This window comes from Myxine glutinosa, chromosome 1 (assembly GCF_964187855.1).
Source record: "Myxine glutinosa chromosome 1, kmMyxGlut1.1, whole genome shotgun sequence".
NCBI classification, from domain to species: domain Eukaryota; kingdom Metazoa; phylum Chordata; class Myxini; order Myxiniformes; family Myxinidae; genus Myxine; species Myxine glutinosa.
This window is the reverse complement of record NC_136261.1, coordinates 61,705,603-61,726,917: the sequence shown is the minus strand read 5'-3', so window position 1 is coordinate 61,726,917 and position 21,315 is coordinate 61,705,603. Positions and strand designations below refer to the sequence as shown.

Sequence of the window (21,315 nt, the reverse complement as noted above, 5' to 3'; positions counted from 1 at the left end):
AAATATCCTACAGCGCGGCATTGCCGGGTCGCCTCTGGCTCTATATATCACTCTACCCCACAGACATAACAATACGCTTTTACAAAACACTGAACACAAATCTCTTTATTTAGCACAATATTCATGCGAGAAATTCTTTTTAGGTCTTGTTACCTGGTCATCACAGCCAGCAGTTATAAAGTGGCAGTTCTAGTTTTCTCATTGAATCCGTACGTTTGCAACTGAAAGCAATCGATTCCAATTTCTAGCATTGATACTTCACATGTGAAATGCAAATTGCACAATTTTTTACCAACTATCTGACCTTAATCATGAATACAAGGGGCCACAGATGAACTGTCAGTTGTGGGAGAGAATTAGAACAGTTACGAGAGACAAGTAAAGACAAGATAAGACCTTAATCAATATCTAGCAATTTAAAATTGAAAATTCTATGTCTATAAACTGTGGAATAAACTTGACAGTGATGTCCGTAAATGAAAAAAATGAGTCCGTAAATGAAAATTTACTTTTAAAAAACGTAAACGCATCCGTAAAAACAAACAAAAACAAGACCGAAAGTCTAACAGCGGCGTAGCTGGGCTTGTAAAATATTGCTACGGTTTTGAGATTTGCACATATTGATCATTAAAGGTTAAAGGGTTGCCTGCCATAGTTAGTTCCACGAGCAACACGTAGGCCACTTGTAGTATTAGTTATGTCATAGTATGTGTAAGTATAGGCCATTTCCCCTAGTAATATCTGCGTTGTGTAAAGACATGAGTTTAGGTCCCGGTCATTTTTGCGTCCACCCTCCAATTCCACCTCTGTGGGAATAATTGATCCCGCGCCCCATTTGGCTGACCCACTCAGTTGTTGCGCTTTGGCTGCCACAGCATTTTGCTGCCCTTTGCTCGCTCACTAGTCAAGTAACACGAGGTAGGCCTAAGAAGGAGGAGCGCGGTGTCGGGGTGGGGGCGGCGTCAAGGCAGAGCATCAGAGGTGATGACGGTAAGAGCCACCAGCCAATCAGGGCTCTAGCGGCATGGCATGAGAGGGCGTGGATAGGCGCGTCTGGTGAGTTCTAGAAGGTTCGCGGGGCATGCCTTTATAAGTCGATGCACAAAGCCCTTGAACAGGACTCGCAGAGAGGAGGACTAGCGCTGGAGGACTTGGAGGACTTGTTGGGAGAGGGATTGATCGAGAGGACTGACTCGCAAGTGGAGAGAGAGAAAGCCCTTGACTCGCATCACTCGCTTTGAGGCATTGAACTGTAACTCGCCATCGTATAACGTACACGCCAGAGGAGAGGAAGAAGAGGCGTTGAGTGCATGGCTGCAGCCAGACGCGGTGGTGGCGAATAGCGCCTACTTCAGCCACGCGAGTAAACGCGGTAATACCTGCCAGTGATTAACCGCCGAAGTCCGCTCCCTACCAAATCGCCCCGTATTAACCCTTGTGTGCCAAACGACATGTGGAGAGCTCCTGCCTTCTCTACTTTCCATCTGCAGGGGACGAGCCGGAGACCGGAGGGAGCTGCACGAGAGCCATCCTTGGACGCGGACCACCACCCTGCAGCTGCAAGCCCCGTGTGAGTGTGTGTGTGACGGGCCCGTTTGTCCTGGGTATTAAGTTAAGACTGTTTTAAGGCTGCACTGTGTGCTCTTTTTCTCTGAACCATTGTGAATAGTGTAAATAAAACCTGTTATTCCTTTTTCCAATTCGACCGCTTTTGTGATTTATCCATTGACTAAGCGTGGCACGAATAAGATCGCTAGAACCGGGTTCACCATATAAACGGCACGGATCGCGTGTACGCACCGCTCGGCGTCTCAACACGTGTGGTTCATGTGGGGCTTATTTCCTCGTTTCAGGGCAGCGTGAGTAATTAGGTAATAGCGATTCTCATCCTAATACCCTATTTCGCGCTGTCCGGGAAGGACGTCATAGGTCCCGGGTCCCGCCAGGCCAGTCAAAGACAAGGGGACTAATCCCCCCCCCCCCCCTTGGTAAGGGGAGAAGGCCGCCGTCGAGATCCGCAACAATATTCTAAAAGACAAACACACATGATTAGCTTTTCAAAGTCACTAATGCTCCTTATAACATTAAACAAAGAAATTTGGAGGAATCCCAGCATCCATGAGGTAAATTTTACTTACAGAACTGAGGGAAGATCTACTGTAATCTAGATTATACCCCACAAGGGTTGGGTACGTACCAATTTGCCCACTTAGACTTTGCAAAAAAGCACCTAAAGGACTCTCAGACTGTGAGAAACAAGATTCTGTGGGCTTTCATGTGTCTTTCACTGAGGAGAGGCTTCCGTCTGGCCACTCTGCCATAAAGCCCAGATCGGTGGAGTGTTGCAGTGATGGTTGTCCTTGTGGATGTTTCTCCCATCTCCACACCGGATATCTGGAGCTCAGCCAGAGTGACCATCGGGTTCTTGGACACCTCTATTACCAAGGCCCTCTAACCTCGATTGCTCAGTTTGGCCGGGTGGCCAGCTCTAGGAAGAGTCCTGGTTGTTCCAAACTTCTTCCATTTAAGAATTATGGAGGCCACTGTGCTCTTGGGAACCTTCAATGCAGCAGAGATTTTGTTGTAGGCTTCCCCAAATCTGTGCCTCGACACAATCCTGTCTCTGAGCTCTGCAGGCAGTTCCTTCGACCTCATGGCTTGGTTTTTGCTCTGATATGCATTGTCAGCTGTGAGACCTTATATAGACAGGTATGTGCCTTTACAAATCATGTCCAAACAATTGAATTTACCATAGGTGGACTCGAATCAAGGTGTAGACACATCTCAAAGATGATCAAGAGAAATGGGAGGCACCTGAGCTAAATTTCAAGTGTCATAGCAAAGGGTCTGAATACTTATGTCAATGTGATATTTCAGTTTTTCTTTTTAATAAATTTGCAAAACTTTCTAAAATCCTGTTTTCGCTTTGTCATTCTGGGATATTGAGTGTAGATTGATGAGGGAAAAAATGAATTTAAACGATTTCAGCATAAGGCTGCAACATGAAAATTGAAGGGGACTGAATACTTTCTGAATGCACTCTATGTGCAAATCCTATTCAGATTTCAAGTCAATCAGATGAAAATTGAGGATTTTAGAAATTTGGTCTATGTCGACCTTTTGGGATCTACAATATAATTGGTGGTTGAATTCAGCGACCAGATATGGAAAATTTCAAGTCAATCGGATGAAAATTGAGGATTTTAGAAATATGAATGACAGTGGTTGACCTTTGGCCTATGTTGACATTTTGACAACAAGAAAAATAGGATTCTGTTGGACCACCTATTCTACCATTTGGTGAAGTTTTGTGAAGATCAGTTTAAAATTGTGACCTGTAGGCAAGTATAAGTGAGTGGACACACAAACACATAAACATACACACACAAACCGGAGTGATCAACATACAGATAATAATAATTATTATTATTATTGAAAATTTTTCAAAAATTGAAAATTTTCGGCATTTGTCGGTTTGTAATTATTACAAACCGACAAATGCCGAAAGTTTTCAATTTTTGTCATAACAAACAGACAAACAGACAGGGGTGAAAACATAACCTCCATGGATATCCACCTTTGGTGGCGGCGGTGCAGATTGTAAAATAATGTTTCAGGAATAGTTAATACTGTAGAAATTGAGGAACAGACATGATGTGTGTGTGTGTGTGTGTGTGTGTGTGTGTGTGTGTGTGTGTGTTGTGTGAGTGTGTGTTGTGTAGGTGTGTGTATGTGTGTGTTTGTGTGTGTGTGTGTGTGTGTGTGTGTGTGTGTGTGTGTGTGTGTCTGTGTGTTGTGTTCTGTGTGAGTCTGTGTGTTGTATTCTGTGTGTTGTATACTGTGTGTTTTTTTGTGTGTTGTGGTCTGTGGGAGTGTGTGTGTGTGTGTGTGTGTGTGTGTGTGTGTGTGTGTGTGTATGTATGTGTGTGTGTGTGTGTGTGTGTGTGTGTGTATTTGTTGTGTGTGTGTGTGTGTGTGTGTGTTTGTTGTGTGTGTGTTTGTTGTGTTCTGTGTGTGTGTTCTGTGTGAATGTGTGTATGTGAATGGGTGTGTGTGTTCTGTGTGAATGTGTGTATGTTAATGTGTGTGTGTGTTCTGTGTGAGTGAGTGTGTGTTCTGTGAGTGTGTGTGTTCTATGTAAATGTGTGTATGTGAATGTGTGTGGGTCTTTGTGAGTGTGTGTGTCTTCTGTGTGAATGTGTTTGTGCTTTCATTCATGTATGTTCTTGCTTTTTATTCCACAAATGTGTTGCATATTTCTCTCCTTTGACTATCTGCGACCCCATGTTCGGCTTCACCCCGTCATGTCATGTAATGTGTTTTTATTTTCGTCCTGTACGGTACGCCATCTTACTAGATGTACGGTACTGTACGGTACACCAAATGCCCGTCCATCTGTCTGTCCGTCCGTTCGAAGGTACCGCAAAAACGGCTGAACCGATCGCAACGATATTTTGGGTGGGTAATCCTGGGATCTCCTGGAGTAAAATAGGCTATATTGTTTTTCCTATTTCAGCTTTGGCCTCCAGCATTTTCAGGTTTGGACTCCCGCATAACGGTATTTTCCCGGGTGCCGCACAAACGGCTGCACTGATCGCTGCACAGCTGCACAAATCGGCTGCACAGCTGCACCGATCGGACTCGGTGACCTGGGACAAAGACCGTTTATAAGGACATGGGTTGAATCTGTCATGTATGCAGTGCAAATGTTCACCGTTGTATCCCTACACCGGGACCGGGTTGTATCCCTACGCCAGAGCTCGGATGGCGCTGCTGTGAATCGGGCCTTGATCGGCAGAGTGAATAAACGCGTACGACAATTGATCGCAGTTTGTCGAGATACTTTACATGGCGACGAAGGTAAACATCTAGACCATGACATCTTTCGGCCATATCGATGAATTCGACCCTCATGAGGGGGATTTTGACACGTATTCTGAGCGTTTGTCTTTCTACTTCGAGGCGAACGGCATTGCGACCGAAGGCCTGATGAAGGCCGTCTTCCTGTCCGTTTGCGGAGGTGAGACGTTCACACTCGTTAAAAACCTGATTCGGCCTCGGACAATCCAGGAGCTCACGTATGCAGAGCTCAAGGCCGCTTTGAAGGAACATTGCAACCCATCTCCTTCAGTCATCCTGTGTCGGTTTAATTTTTACATGTGCAGACAGCAGCAAGGTCAGTCGATCGCAGACTTCATTGCACACCTCAAAAAACTGTCACATCTGTGTGAGTTTGGGGACACGATTGATGACATGCTTCGTGATTTGCTGGTGGTTGGCATGTCCGATGACCGCACTCGTAGACGCCTGCTTGCTGAGAGAAGACTGACGTTCCAAAATGCCAGAGACACCGCAATTTCCATGGAAAGTGCTGAACGCAACGCTACAAGCATCGGTGCCACTCGCTCATCTGGTACCAGCCCTGCTGTGAATCGGTTGGATCATGTTCAGCCACAACGTTGGAACAAGGCTTCTCGTCAGAAGCCAGTGCAGTCTCAAACCCACAACAACTGTTTTCGGTGCAACGGAAAGCACCCTCCGGAGACGTGTCGGTTCAAAGATGCCACCTGCCATTTCTGTTCGAAAACTGGCCATATTGCTCCAGCTTGCATCACTCGCAAATCGGGAAAAGGAAAAGCTGCTGACAAGATTCATCAGTTTATCGGTTCGGAGGAACCCGAGCTTGACCAGGTGAGCTCTGTTTCCGACAACTCAGAATCGTATGACCTGCTTCATATTGATTCTCACCATAGGCGGGACCCTCTTCTTGCCAATGTTGTCGTCAACAATCGACCATTGCAAATGGAGGTCGACACTGGTGCGGCCGTCTCGCTCATCAGCCATGCTGTTTTCACAAACCTGTGGAGTGATGCTGACCGACCCCATCTGAAACCTACTACCTATGGACTCTCCACCTATACAGGTGAGAAGATTGTTCCCTGCGGTACATGTGATGTCACGGTGGGCTACGATAACCGTGAGTTTCACCTACCCCTGATCGTCATTCCTGGAAAGGGCCCTTCCTTACTCGGCAGGAACTGGTTGAGCATAATTCGACTGAAGTGGGAAAGCATTCATCAACTCCGGGCAGCCAATGTTTCTCCTACCGCAGCATACACACTCAAAAATGTGCTGGATACGTACCCGGATGTCTTCAAGGATGAGCTTGGAACCTTGAAAGGACATACGGCTAAACTCAGGGTTGACCGGGATGCCAATCCTATATTTTGCAGGGCTCGCCCAGTCCCTTTCGCCCTGCGTGAGCGGATTGACAAGGAACTGGATCATCTTGAAAATCTGGGGATCATCGAGCAAATCCAGTATGCCGAATGGGCGGCGCCCATCGTTCCAGTCATAAAATCGGACCAGTCCATCCGCATATGTGGAGATTATAAAATGACCGTGAACAGGTGTTCTTCATTGGATAAATATCCAATCCCGAGGATCGAAGACCTCTATGCTCGTCTCACGGGAGGCAAGACTTTTACGAAACTCGATCTCAAATCCGCCTATCTACAGCTCTGCTTGGACGAGAATTCGAAACAGTATCTTACCATCAACACGCATCGTGGGTTGTATAGGTACCACCGACTTAGTTTTGGAGTGAAATCTGCACCTGGAATTTATCAGCGTGTCATGGACAGTTTGTTTGCCGCCGAACGCAACGTCGTTTGTTACCAGGATGATATTCTGGTTACTGGTCGTACGGACGCGGAACATCTACAGAACCTGGAGAGAGTTCTGAAGAAGATTTCGGACTCCGGCCTACGTTTGCGTCGAGACAAGTGCAAGTTTATGGTGCCATCAGTCACGTACCTGGGTCATACGATTGATGCCGAGGGTCTACACCCGACAGATGAGAAAGTCCGAGCTATCAAGGATGCTCCTTCTCCACGAGATGTGACCGAATTGAAGTCATACCTCGGTTTGCTTCAGTTCTATGGTCGTTACATCCCGAATGTGACCGACGTTTTGGGCCCCCTTTATCGGCTTTTGAGGAAAGGAGTCTCCTGGAGCTGGGGGTCTCGTGAACAATCAGCATTCCAGACCTCTAAGGATCTGCTCAAATCGTCCAATGTTCTCGTTCATTTTGATCCAGAGAAGGATCTTGTGCTGACATGCGATGCCTGTCGGTATGGAGTGGGGAGTGTATTATCGCACGTGATGCCTGATGGTACAGAAAGACCGGTTGCATTTGCATCCAGAACGTTGACCCCGGCAGAGAAAAACTATTCCCAACTTGACAAGGAAGGATTGGGAATCGTTTTCGGCGTTGGCAAATTTCGCCAGTACCTTCTTGGACATCATTTCACGATTCGCACTGATCACAAGCCGCTGATCAGTCTGTTTGGTCCAACTAAGGCGACATCTGACACACTACCGCCCAGGATCATCCGCTGGTCCCTGTTTCTCGCTGCTTATGACTACACCATATGTTATAAGCCCGGTTCGTCTATCACAAATGCAGATGCCATGAGTCGGTTACCCCTTCCAGAATCCGTTGATGATTCGCCTACACCAGGATCCATTATCGCACTGATGGATCATCTGGAAGATTGTGCTGTCGATTCTGGCCAGATCCGCACTCATACTCGACGAGACCCCGTTCTGTCCAGAACTGTCCAGGCTGTACAGCTTGGATGGCATTTGCTACCTGAGGGTGACCCAGATTTTGCGGCTTTTAAAGCAGGTAAAAACGAACTCAGCGTGGAAAATGGTTGCCTACTCTGGGGATGTCGTGTCGTGATCCCGAAAAATCTGCGTTCCAGGGTCATGGATGAAATCCATGACTGTCACCCCGGGATTGTGAAGATGAAGTCACTCGCCAGAAACTATGTGTGGTGGCCGAATCTTGATGCTGATATCGAACATCATGTTCGACATTGTTACCCCTGCCAGAGCACCCGGAATACACCTGCGAAAGCGCCACTGCATCCCTGGGAATGGCCCAGCGAACCGTGGCATCGCCTACATCTCGATTATGCCGGGCCTATTAACGGCAGCATGATTCTAATAATTACGGACGCGCACACAAAATGGATTGATGCCTATGTGACGCGTGGTACTACGTCAGCCATTGTCATCGAAAGACTCAGACGCTGTTTCGCCACTCATGGTCTGCCCAGGATGATCGTGAGTGATAACGGTTCGTGTTTTTCCAGTACCGAGTTTGCCAAGTTCACACGTCGGAACGGCATCAAACATAAGTTTGTCAGCCCACATCACCAGGCTTCAAATGGCTTGGCCGAACGATCCGTGGGAATCATCAAATCCGGATTGCAGAAACTTCAGGAGGGAACCCTGGAAACAAAGCTGTCTCGTCTCCTGTTCAAATACCGCATCACGCCACAATCAACAACCGGTGCAGCTCCGTCTGAGTTATTGATGAAACGACACTTGAGATCGACACTTGACAATCTCAAACCAGACATATCATCAAATGTTTATCAAAGCCAGCTTAATCAAAAGTTGGTGCACGATAAGACGTCCAACAGTCGATGTATCAACATTGGAGATCCAGTGTTTGCCCGAAATTTTGGTGCAGGTGCGACGTGGCTACCGGGAGACATCATCGAGAAGCCAGGTCCACTGTCCAGTGTGATTCGCCTGCAGGACGGCCGCGAAATTCGTCGACATCAGGACCACATAACCTACCGTCACTGTGAGTCGATGGAGCCTGTAGCATCGTCACAGTCAGGACAACAGTTCGACCCGCCACTGCCGGAGATCGTCGTGGCCGCTCCAGCCGGCTCGGATGCCCCGAAAACCTCTGCAAACGCTACACCCTTCGTGGAGACCAAAGGAATCACCTCGGACTCTGTATCCACTGGTACACCGCGACCCAAAGGAATCACCTCGGACTCTGTATCCACTGGTACACCGCGACGCTCAATGCGTGAGAGAAAAGCACCCGACCGGTTGAATCTTTGAAGATGTTTTTTTTCACGTTGACACATGTTCTATTTTCACGTATTTTCATTATTCTCATAACCGTTTGCACACATATTTTCACATGTTTTGGAAATGTTGCTTTTGAAATGTCAATTCTGGAAATCTAGCACGTATTGCTCGTGGTAATTTTGGACTTAAAGGGGAGGATGTCATGTATGCAGTGCAAATATTCACCGTTGTATCCCTACACCGGGACCGGGTTGTATCCCTACGCCAGAGCTCGGATGGCGCTGCTGTGAATCGGGCCTTGATCGGCAGAGTGAATAAACGCGTACGACAATTGATCGCAGTTTGTCGAGATACTTTACAGAATCCCTGCCAGAGAGAATGCCAACCCACTCCCCGACATCACGGTCGTCTCTCCAACTCACAATCCCACGAGATATGTGGAAAGGACGACCGAAAACCAATTATCTTATTTTTGATTCGTATATAAACATCATTAAAAGTAAATAATGACCTCTGCCAAAGTTCAAACGACGTGCGTTTAATCTCTACATGAGAGAATTCCACATAGCTATATAGGCGGTGCATACGCTAACAGATCGCTGTCTCCATCGATCTTGCCGAGGTCGTAACACCAATCGGCTCAAACACCTAAACGTAACACCTATTTATTTTGTGATTAATTTGTGATTGGAGTTATGTTGATTGGAGTGAAAAAAGAGATATCGAGTTCAAGTGAATGACGACATGCCGTGATGGTTTCTACTTTATGAACGTGAACTTCGCGGATCGCCATATGCAGATTTGCCACGGACCCACGATCGATGTTTCTATATGTGAACGTATCCGTTTGTTTGTGAACGGGTATGTTTTTCATGGAAGTCCTTCACGAACTTGCTGTCCATGTCTGACGTGCGACTGAAGGTGCTGCAGGAATGTGGAATTTATTGGTTTCATGCTTTAGCATTCGCCGAATCTGCATTGCCTGTTCGCTTCTGGCCTCCCACCCGTGCGTAGCACAGGTACCTCACCAGTATACGAAAACCCCAAATTCCTTTTTATGCCTCTGTGACGATGTCGCCGGAGGCATTATGTTTTCAAGTTGTCTGTCCTTCTGTCCGTGATAGGTTTTCGTTTCCGCGATAACTTGAGAACGGCTGAAGGGATCTTGGTCAAACTTGGTGCAGCTATGTATAACTATAATGAGGTAGAGATGACCTGATTCGATTTGGGGTCACGAGATCAAAAGCCAAAGGTCAGGGGTCATGTTAGGTAAAAATCCGGTTACCACGATAACATGTGAACCAGTGACGGGATTCGGTCCAAATTTGGTGCACTTATGTCGAATTATGTAAACATGAACTGATTCGATTTTGGGGTCAAGAGGTCAAAGGTCAAAGTCTGTAATATGTCTATAACTTGAGAACGGCTAAAGGGATCTCAGTCAAACTTGGTGCAAGTATGTATAATGGGGTAAAGATGAACCGATTAGATTTGGGGTCAAATGTTAAAGGTCAGAGGTCATGTTAGTTAAAATCCTGTTACCGCAATAACTTGTGAACCAGTGATGGGATTCTGACCAAATTTGGTACAATCATTTAGAATGATGTAAAGATGAACTGATTATATTTTGGGGTCAAGAGGTCAAAGGTAAAAGTCTGTAATATGTCTATAACTTGAGAAAGGGTAAAGTGATCTGATTCAAACTTGGTTCAGGTATTTACAATGATGTATTGATTATTTTGGGGTCAAAGTTCAAAGATCAAAGTCTGTAATAGATCTATAACTTGAGAACGACTGAAGTGATCTAATTAAAATTTGGTACAGGTATGTATATTGATGTATCGATTAACTCATTATATTTTGGGGCAAAGGTCAAAGGTGAAAGTCTGTTATAGGTCTATAACTTGAGAACGGCTGAAGTGATCTAATTCAAACTTGGTACAAGTATTATAATGATGTAATAATGTGGGACATTTAAGCTGTCTAGTCTGGATTCGAATCTCGACCCAGCTGTAAACCTCCATCATGGTGTTTCTCAGGCAGGGTGATGCATCAGTGTGTGTGTGTGTGTGTGTGTGTGTGTGTGTGTGTGTGTGTGTGTGTGTGTGTGTGTGTGTGTGTGTGTGTTCCCTCGGAATAATCTGGAAGACATATCTATCAGAACTGAGGGATGCGCTGGCGGAGGGGGGCTCCTGTCCTTGTATTCTTCTAAATGTACATTAATGTTTTGTCCTCCCCACCCCCCATGAATGACTTCGTGCCCTTTTGATGTATGTGTAAGCTCCTCCACGATGCTCAGATCACAGTTCAAAAAAGGCTGCCAAGTTTATGCTAATTCGTGCAGAATGTGTAATACTGTGTATAATTAAGCAATTTATGGCAAATGCTGCAGCAGTTTACACGGTCTCACTAGAGCCTATCACAAAGTAATTGCCACATTGAGCTGGAATAATAACTTACTGTAAGGACATACAGAGAGTCAGAGACTCGGTTAGATCCTACTATTCAAACGGAGGAGTAAAGGATCAGCGGAACAAGTGAATCGATCCAGGTACGGGCGAGAAATTCCCGCCATTTTTGGCAACACGGACTATTCTTTTTGACATCTTATTTCATTTCTGTTTTATGACGACATTTACCTTAAATATCGAACTCTTAACTCTTAAGTTATGTTGTACCGCATTCATTGCTGTTCTTCCTTTATTATTCCACTTGGGCAAGTAATTATGTACAATCCTTAAAAAAAGGATTTCTTTGGAACTCTCGTCATGCGAATGAGCTGCCATTTTAAGTTGTCTAGCCTGGGTTCGAATTCCGACACAGCTATAAACTGTCATCCTGGTGTTTCACAGGCAGCGTGATTCATGTGTGTCGTCCCTCGGATGGACGTTAAACTGATGTTCCATCTACCGACATTCGTTGGTGGATGTTAAAGATCTCATGGTGTCTTTCGCCAAGAGGAGGCGAGCCATCACCAGTCATATAAATTCCTGCCCTCACCAGCAGGGGGCACTGCATTAGCGGCACCTCCGTCTCCCAGCAATGATGCAAACCAGAAGTTGAAGGCTGCACTCGAAGTTGATGATGACGTTGAATGATGATGATGATGATGATTTGATCTGAACTTTTTTTTTAAACAAAGGACAAAGGGAAATGCTAATGTTTGTATTTTGAGAGAGACCGCAATATCCACGGACCAGTGCCACAGACTTACACCCAAAAATAGGTGATCAATGGTGATGTGGTTTTGAAAATGTTGATTTTGATACCAAAAAAGAGAAAATATACAAGTTTCATTTTAATAAAGGTCATCTACTACTACTACTACTACTACGACTACTACGACGACGACCCAAAATACCCCAAGGATCCAAAACACGCAAATGACCCAGAGGATCCAAAAGACGCAAATGACCCAGAGGATCCAAACGACCCAGAAGACCAAAACACCCTGAAGATTGAAAAGACTCAGAAGACAGAAACGACCCAAAAGACCCTGACAACCCAAAATAGCCCAAAGACCTAAAAGACCCGGAAGACCCAAAATACCCTGAATACCCTTAAAGACCCCAAATGATCCAAATAATCCCAAACACCAAAAATACCCCAAATACCCTTAAATACCCTGAGGACCCAGTGGACCCAAAGACCCAAATTACCCCTAATACCCAAAATACCCCAAAGACCCTTTAATACCTAAAAGACCCAGAGGACTGAAAAGACCTGAGGACCCCAAATATGAAGAGGACCCAAAAGACTTAAATGAACCAAAAGACCCTGAGGAATCAGAAGACCCAAAAGACCATGAAAACCCCGAAGACCCAAAACACCCCAAAACACTGAGGACCCAAATGACCCAGAGGACACAAAAAACCACGAGGACCCAAAAGATCACGAGGATGCAAAAGACCCTGAGCACCCAAAATACCGAAATGACCCAGAGGACCCAAAAGACCCCGAGGACTCTGAGGACCCAAAATAAGGGTAATTATGTATCTTACATTGGAATTGTACTTGGTGGCTTGCAAACCGAGCCTCCAAGTCGGTGTACAGAAGAGGTTTTAAAAAATCATAATAAATACAAGACACAGGGAGGTGAAATTCGCTGCACATGATGTGCAATTTAAGCACAGTAAACTTAGTGTTCATTTACGTCTGTAGGATGTCTAATAAATAAAGAAGATATAAGAACACCTGACATGAGGCTGATGCTCATGTGGCTGAACCATCAAATAAACTGTTCCAAGCCGTCATTTTTGACGGGCTTCATACTAGTTTAATAATAATTGCCAGCAATATACCCCCAACTCTTTAAGAAACAATGTAGTATCCGTGAAGTCCACCAATAAACAGTGCTACAGAAGGGTCCTCCAGCATATCGTCCTTTTGTTGAATGGCACACAGATTGCTGCCTCGCCCAGCCTGAGAAACACCAGGGTGACGGTTTATAGCTGAGTCGAGATTGGAACCCAGGCTAGACATCTCAGAAGCGAGTGTGTGTACCTCCAGACATCCTACCACTCCACCAACTATATATTATAAAGCAGGACTGTCTGTTGTCAGTACCCAAACGACTCCCTCAGTTTTGGGGCTAGTCCCGCCAAACTTTCTTTGGAACCCTTTGGGGTCCCATCAGGTGTCATAATGTGGGCGTCATAAGAAATTCATAAATTTCTCAAAACAATTATGACTGATTTTCCACCCATACGAGGTGTTACGTATCTGCCCTTGCTTGCTGGCAGAGTAGTCTGTATTGGTTATAATGTTAGAATGGATTTAAATATTCGTTTACCTCACGAGTGTTTGTAACATTGTATTTTGTTATATTAATGGTGTAGTAGTAATGTGATTGTGACTAATGTGATTAATCAAAATTATGCTGTCACAATTAACATGACTGGAAATATGCTGTCTGGAATGGAAATACAAGTATAGGGATATTGAGTTTAAAGGTGTTTTGACTTCACGTGAGTGTTTCCACTCGTGACATTCGCGTATTCGCCATTTGCATTTTCGCCATTGACAGCGTGTAGAAACATTCAGCTGCAGTAAGTGTTTTTTTTTTTTTTTTTTTTTTTTGTATTCTGAATCGAGGCTCGTGAAAGAGCTAACATTTACTTCACAAACAAATCGACCAGACAAACAAAATACACAACTAGAACGGGCACTCGGTAGAGCGCATACCTTCGCCGCAGCTACTGTTCTGTACTTGGCATGGGAGTGTAGGGAACAGAACAACAAAAATACGATTTTGACCTTTTCGTGACCTTGACCTTGACCTTTGACCCGATTGCTCCCAAAATCTAATCAAATGTGTCCCGTATAATAACCAATCATCCCACCAAATTTCATGCAATTCGGTTGAATACTTTTTGAGTTATGCGAATAACATACACACACACACACAGACATACAAATAAATACACAGCGATCAAAACATAACCTTCCGCTTTTGCGAAGGTAAAAAGAGGGAGCGGAAGACAAGATAGGGAGAAATGGGGAAGCACACAAACACAACATCCGAGAGCAGGGAGATGTGTGGAAGGGAGAGGGCCCGGGGGGAGGAGGCATGGGAAGGGGGGGGGGGGGGGGAGGGAGAAGTATAAAGCACAAGGACACCAAGGACTTCCAGGACAGAAGTTGGTATTTCGAAAAGTGGAATTGGGGTAAAATTAGAGGGGGTAGAAAGGATCAAGGTTTTGGATGGGAGAAGATAAGAGATGGTGGTGTTGTTGTTGCCCAAGTTGGAGTTGAAGTTGCCCAAGTCCTTCATGAGCCGGCTGTTCATGCCTGACGTTCGACTGAAGGTGGCACAGGAGTGTGGAATTTATTGGTTTGACAATGTGGAAAGTTTGACATTCACTGTTTCCGCATTGTCTGTTTGTATGCGGCCTCCAACCCGTGCGTATCACGGGTACCTCGATAGTTTTAGTAATGATACGAGTCTGGATTAGCTCATTACTTGCTGGGAAGTTTTTGTTTGCTGTTAGCAAATGGGTATATTTTAGGGTTTATGGCATAAGTAAAATTTTGCAAATTATATATTACTAGCAACGGTACTCGCCCAATGGGCGGGGCTCCAATTGGGAGGCCCAAATAAAAAGGTAAAATATCAGAAATTGAAGGTTTTTTATTTTAATAGATTTATATAATCATTCGTTGAATCATATCACACGCAAATCATCAAAATCTAAACAGTATTTGTAGAATTTCAATAAAAGCCACATCACTGTTCATATCGGTAAATATTATTCCGTGTTTGGAACAACTGGAAAATTGGGAAAAAATTGGAAAAACAATATAGCCTATTTTACTCCAGGGGGTCCCAGGATTAACCCACCCAAAATTTTGTTGCGATCGGTTCAGCCGTTTTTACGGTACCTGGGAACAGACAGACAGACAGACAGACATTTTGTGAATTTTATAGTAAGATGGTGCTAAATAAATACACAATCCTATTTATCATAAGTGACATAGGAGACTTTTTAAAAAATTCTATTTTTGATTATTTTTTCGATATTGTCAGAAATCGTTGCAAGAATATCATTTCACATCAATTTATGGGCCCTCTATTCATAATATCAACAAGTATTGAATGAACGTTTTCCAATTTACACATCCCCTTCCCCAAACAGTCTCCTGTATGACCACTCCATTGCCCCCTCTCCGCTGTGCGTATGTAATATAAATATAGCCTCCAGTTCAACACAAAAATTGGATAATTAAATTCTAAAGGAGACAAAAAATTGCAATTCCAAAGTTCCATATAGGGCAGTGTTAGGACTGGTGTTGGCTTAGCGGTTTGGGTGCTGGGTTGGGATCCCTAGGATCCTTGGTTCGAATCTCGGTCGATCGCTGAATTAACACCAGGGGGGTTGACTCAGCCTGTCATATCCTTCCGAGGTCGGCAAATTGAGTACCAGTTCACTGGTAATTCCCTGTGTGTCGCAAAAGGCGACTAACAGGGTTGGCGGCAGGAAGGGCATCCGGCCATAAAACATTGCCTCAAAAAGGGGACCAAGGTGCCCGAAAAAGGCCAACCCCTGTTCTGCGGGGAAAAATGGCCTCCAAAGGTGGTTCCTTCATATAGGGCAGTGTTAATGTTTTTCTGAAACGAGATTAGGAAAACAGAAAGAGGATCAAAGTTTCCAGTGTCTGTCTTGCTCTGACATTCGAAGGTCATTCCATAATTGAAGGATTCCATCGATACCTTGCTTGGTGCTGCACATTTTGGTTACATTTGCCATCCTGGTATCAAAATCTTTCACGGTCGTGGTATCAACAGCAATATGGAGGATCTTCAGCACATGAGCGATATCGTGAATGCTGTGTTTATTTTAGTTTATGCGGTATCGGCACAGAATAGTAGTCTAAAATTATGCTGAAATTCGGAGGTGTCTGCACTTTTTGTTAAAACTCGGAATTTGGTCTTAAAGCATTTATATTGGGGTACTCTTCAAGATCCTGGTGAAACAAATATGCCCAAATAAGGAATTATAGCACAATTATGGCCAAATATGGTTAAAATAATTATCTGTGATTTTGAATGAGTAATATGTATACTTTGGTATAAAATCAAATTGGACAAGAAATAACACTTACTTAGGTATAAATGGCTGGTTTATAATTCATTTTTTTATACAAATGGCAAGGAATTACCAAACAAATAATCGTTTTACTCAAAACCAACAATTTTCAATCAAAAGTTGGGATAAATGATGTGTGAACTTAATTTTGTGAGTATGTGAACAGTAACATAACATGAAACTCAATTAATTAAATACATAAAACATAGTTAAGTGCAACAATGAAGGAGAGAAAAGTCACGATCAATTTTCCCTCATATAATAATAAGGAATTTAACACATTTTGGTCAAATAAGTTAAAATGATTAGATTGGTGATTTTCAACAAGTAACTTGTACACTTTAATGTGAAATCACATGGAACAACAAACAATCATTATTTTGATCTGAATGGCAGATTTATAATCTGTATCTTTAACACGAATAACAAGTTTCCAAAATCAATCAACGTTTTTTTCACATGATCGATCCTTTTCAATGTAAAATTTAAATCTAGTGATTTTCAAACCTACTTTTCTGTGCATGGTAAGAATGGTAACAGACATTAGGATTCGAACAACTATTTATACACGGACAATATATATATATACATGTACATGTTAAACCATATAAGAAGAGAAAATGTGAATAAGCAAATTTAGAGTGAATGGAAAATATGTAAATAGTAAATGAATGGATGAACGTTATGTAATCAGTAATGGATGGGTGAACGTTATGCAAATATTAAATGGATGGATGAACGTTATGTAATCAGTAATGGATGGGTGAACGTTATGCAAATATTAAATGGATGGATGAACGTTATGTAATCAGTAATGGATGGGTGAACGTTATGCAAATAGTAAATGAATGGATGAACGTTATGTAATCAGTAATGGATGGGTGAACGTTATGCAAATAGTAAATGAATGGATGAACGTTATGTAATCAGTAATGGATGGGTGAACGTTATGCAAATAGTAAATGAATGGATGAACGTTATGTAATCAGTAATGGATGGGTGAACGTTATGCAAATATTAAATGGATGGATGAACGTTTTGCAAATATTAAATGGATGGATGAACATTATGTAAATAGTAAATGAATGGATGAACGTTATGTAAATAGTAAATGGATGGATGAACATTATGTAAATAGTAAATGGATGGATGAACGTTATGTAAATAGTAAATGGATTGATGAACGTTTTGCAAATATTAAATGGATGGATGAACATTATGTAAATAGTAAATGAATGGATGAACGTTATGTAAATAGTAAATGGATGGATGAACATTATGTAAATAGTAAATGGATGGATGAACGTTATGTAAATAGTAAATGGATTGATGAACGTTTTGCAAATATTAAATGAATGCATGAACGTTATGTAAATAGTAAATGGATGGATGAACGTTATGTAAATAGTAAATTGATTGATGAACGTTTTGCAAATATTAAATGGATGGATGAACATTATGTAAATAGTAAATGAATGGATGAACGTTATGTAAATAGTAAATGGATGGATGAACGTTTTGCAAATTGTAAATGAATGCATGAACGTTATGTAAATAGTAAATGGATGGATGAACATTATGTAAATAGTAAATGGATGGATGAACGTTTTGCAAATTGTAAATGAATGCATGAACGTTATGTAAATAGTAAATGGATGGATGAACATTATGTAAATAGTAAATGGATGGATGAACGTTTTGCAAATTGTAAATGAATGCATGAACGTTATGTAAATAGTAAATGGATGGATGAACATTATGTAAATAGTAAATGGATGGATGAACGTTTTGCAAATTGTAAATGAATGCATGAACGTTATGTAAATAGTAAATGGATGGATGAACATTATGTAAATAGTAAATGGATGGATGAACGTTTTGTAAATTGTAAATGAATGCATGAATGTTATGTAAATAGTAAATGAATGGATGAACGTTATGTAATCAGTAAATGAATGGATGAACGTTATGTAAATAGTAAATTGGTGGATGAACATTATGTAAATAGTAAATGGATGGATGAACGTTTTGCAAATAGTAAATGAATGCATGAATGTTATGTAATCAGTAAATGAATGCATGAACGTTATGTAAATAGTAAATGAATGCATGAACGTTATGTAAATAGTAAATGGATGGATGAACATTATGTAAATAGTAAATGGATGGATGAACGTTTTGCAAATTGTAAATGAATGCATGAATGTTATGTAAATAGTAAATGAATGGATGAACGTTATGTAATCAGTAAATGAATGGATGAACGTTATGTAAATAGTAAATTGGTGGATGAACATTATGTAAACAGTAAATGGATGGATGAACGTTTTGCAAATAGTAAATGAATGCATGAATGTTATGTAAATAGTAAATGAATGGATGAACGTTATGTAATCAGTAAATGAATGGATGAACGTTATGTAAATAGTAAATGGATGGATGAACATTATGTAAATAGTAAATGGATGGATGAACGTTATGTAAATAGTAAATGGATGGATGAACATTATGTAAATAGTAAATGGACGGATGAACGTTTTGCAAATTGTAAATGAATGCATGAATGTTATGTAAATAGTAAATGAATGGATGAACGTTATGTAATCAGTAAATGAATGGATGAACGTTATGTAAATAGTAAATTGGTGGATGAACATTATGTAAATAGTAAATGGATGGATGAACGTTTTGCAAACAGTAAATGAATGCATGAACGTTATGTAATCAGTAAATGAATGGATGAACGTTATGTAAATAGTAAATGAATGGATGAACGTTATTTAAATAGTAAATTAATGGATGAACGTTATGTAAATAGTAAATGAATGGATGAATGTTATGTAAATAGTAAATTAATGGATGAACGTTATGTAAACATTAAATGAATGGATGAATGTTATGTAAATAGTAAATGAATAGATGAATGTTATGTAAATAGTAAATGAATGGATGAACTTTATGTGAATAGTAAATGAATGGATGAACGTTATGCAAATATTAAATGAATGGATGAATGTTATGTAAATATTAAATGAATGCATGAATGTTATGTAATCAGTAAATGAATGGATGAACGTTATGTAAATAGTAAATTGGTGGATGAACATTATGTAAATAGTAAATGGATGGATGAACGTTATGCAAATATTAAATGAATGGATGAATGTTATGTAAATAGTAAATGAATGCATGAATGTTATGTAATCAGTAAATGAATGGATGAACGTTATGTAAATAGTAAATGAATGGATGAACGTTATGCAAATATTAAATGAATGGATGAATGTTATGTAAATAGTAAATGAATGCATGAATGTTATGTAATCAGTAAATGAATGGATGAACTTTATGTAAATAGGAAATGAATGGATGAACGCTATGCAAATATTAAATGAATGGATGAATGTTATGTAAATAGTAAATGAATGCATGAATGTTATGTAATCAGTAAATGAATGGATGAACGTTATGTAAATAGTAAATTGGTGGATGAACATTATGTAAATAGTAAATGGATGGATGAACGTTTTGCAAATAGTAAATGAATGCATGAACGTTATGTAATCAGTAAATGAATGGATGAACGTTATTTAAATAGTAAATTAATGGATGAACGTTATGTAAATAGTAAATGAATGGATGAATGTTATGTAAATAGTAAATTAATGGATGAACGTTATGTAAACATTCAATGAATGGATGAATGTTATGTAAATAGTAAATGAATGGATGAATGTTATGTAAATAGTAAATGAATGGATGAACTTTATGTAAATAGTAAATGAATGGATGAACGTTATGCAAATATGAAATGAATGGATGAATGTTATGTAAATATTAAATAAATTGATGAACGTTATGTAAATAGTAAATAAATGGATGAACATTATGTAAATCGTAAATGAATGGATGAACGTTAGGTAAATATTAAATGAATTGATGAATGTTATGTAAATATTAAATGAATAGAAGAACGTTATGTAAATTGTAAATAAATTGATGAACGTTATGTAAATAGTAAATAAATGGATGAACATGGTTGCCCAGAAACAACTTGCCTTCGTCTCCTGGAAAGCAAATCCAACGGAAGGAAATCTCATTTCCTTTCACAAAGCCCGAAACAAGTGTGTGTCCACCCTCAGGAGAGCCAGGAAACAATATCTCTCCGTTCTCAAGACCGAACTCTCTTATCTGTCTCCCTCTTCCAAATCCTGGTGGCGTCTGGTCAAATCCGTTTCTGGTGTTTGTTCCCCCTCCATCCCCTCCCTTACCTCAAACGGCTACACAGCTGACTCCGCACGTGAAAAAGCTGAATGCCTCAACTCTGTGTTTGCCTCTAAATCTTGTGTCCCAAACCCATCCCTCTCTGTACCCACCATACCCAGTCGTACCCTGCTGCTCCTGGACTCCGTGTCCTTTCCTCCTGACAAGGTGGAAAAGTATCTGTCAACCCTCGACTCTGATTCTGCAACTGGACCCGACGGCATCAGCCCACGGGTCCTAAAATCCTGCTCTGCTGCTCTATCTCACCCTCTCTCTGTTCTCTTCACCCTCTCTTTTGCTCAAGGTCAACTGCCATCTGCTTGGAAATCAGCCAACATCACCGCTTTGCACAAAAAAGGTGCAAAAACAGATCCTAGCAACTACAGACCAATCAGCCTTCTCCCAATTATCAGCAAAGTCATGGAATCCATCATTGCTTCTGATATGAAATCTTTCCTCTTCTCCAATGGCTTGATCTCTGATCATCAATTTGGTTTCAGACCAGGTCACTCTACTCTGGACATGCTGCTTCTGCTGTCTCAACAATGGATGGAGGTCCTCAATG

General features: G+C 41.6%; 1 protein-coding gene across 1 annotated transcript in view; it reads left to right on the top strand.

The window, feature by feature from the left end:
- Positions 1 to 1,489: 1,489 nt before the first annotated feature.
- Positions 1,490 to 21,315, top strand: part of LOC144889725 (CD151 antigen-like) — a 74,077-nt gene continuing 54,251 nt past the window's right edge. Inside the window, exon 1 of the mRNA XM_078770905.1 lies at positions 1,490 to 1,570. The gene's annotated coding sequence lies outside the window, so the exon portion shown is untranslated. The remainder of the gene's footprint in view (positions 1,571 to 21,315) is intronic.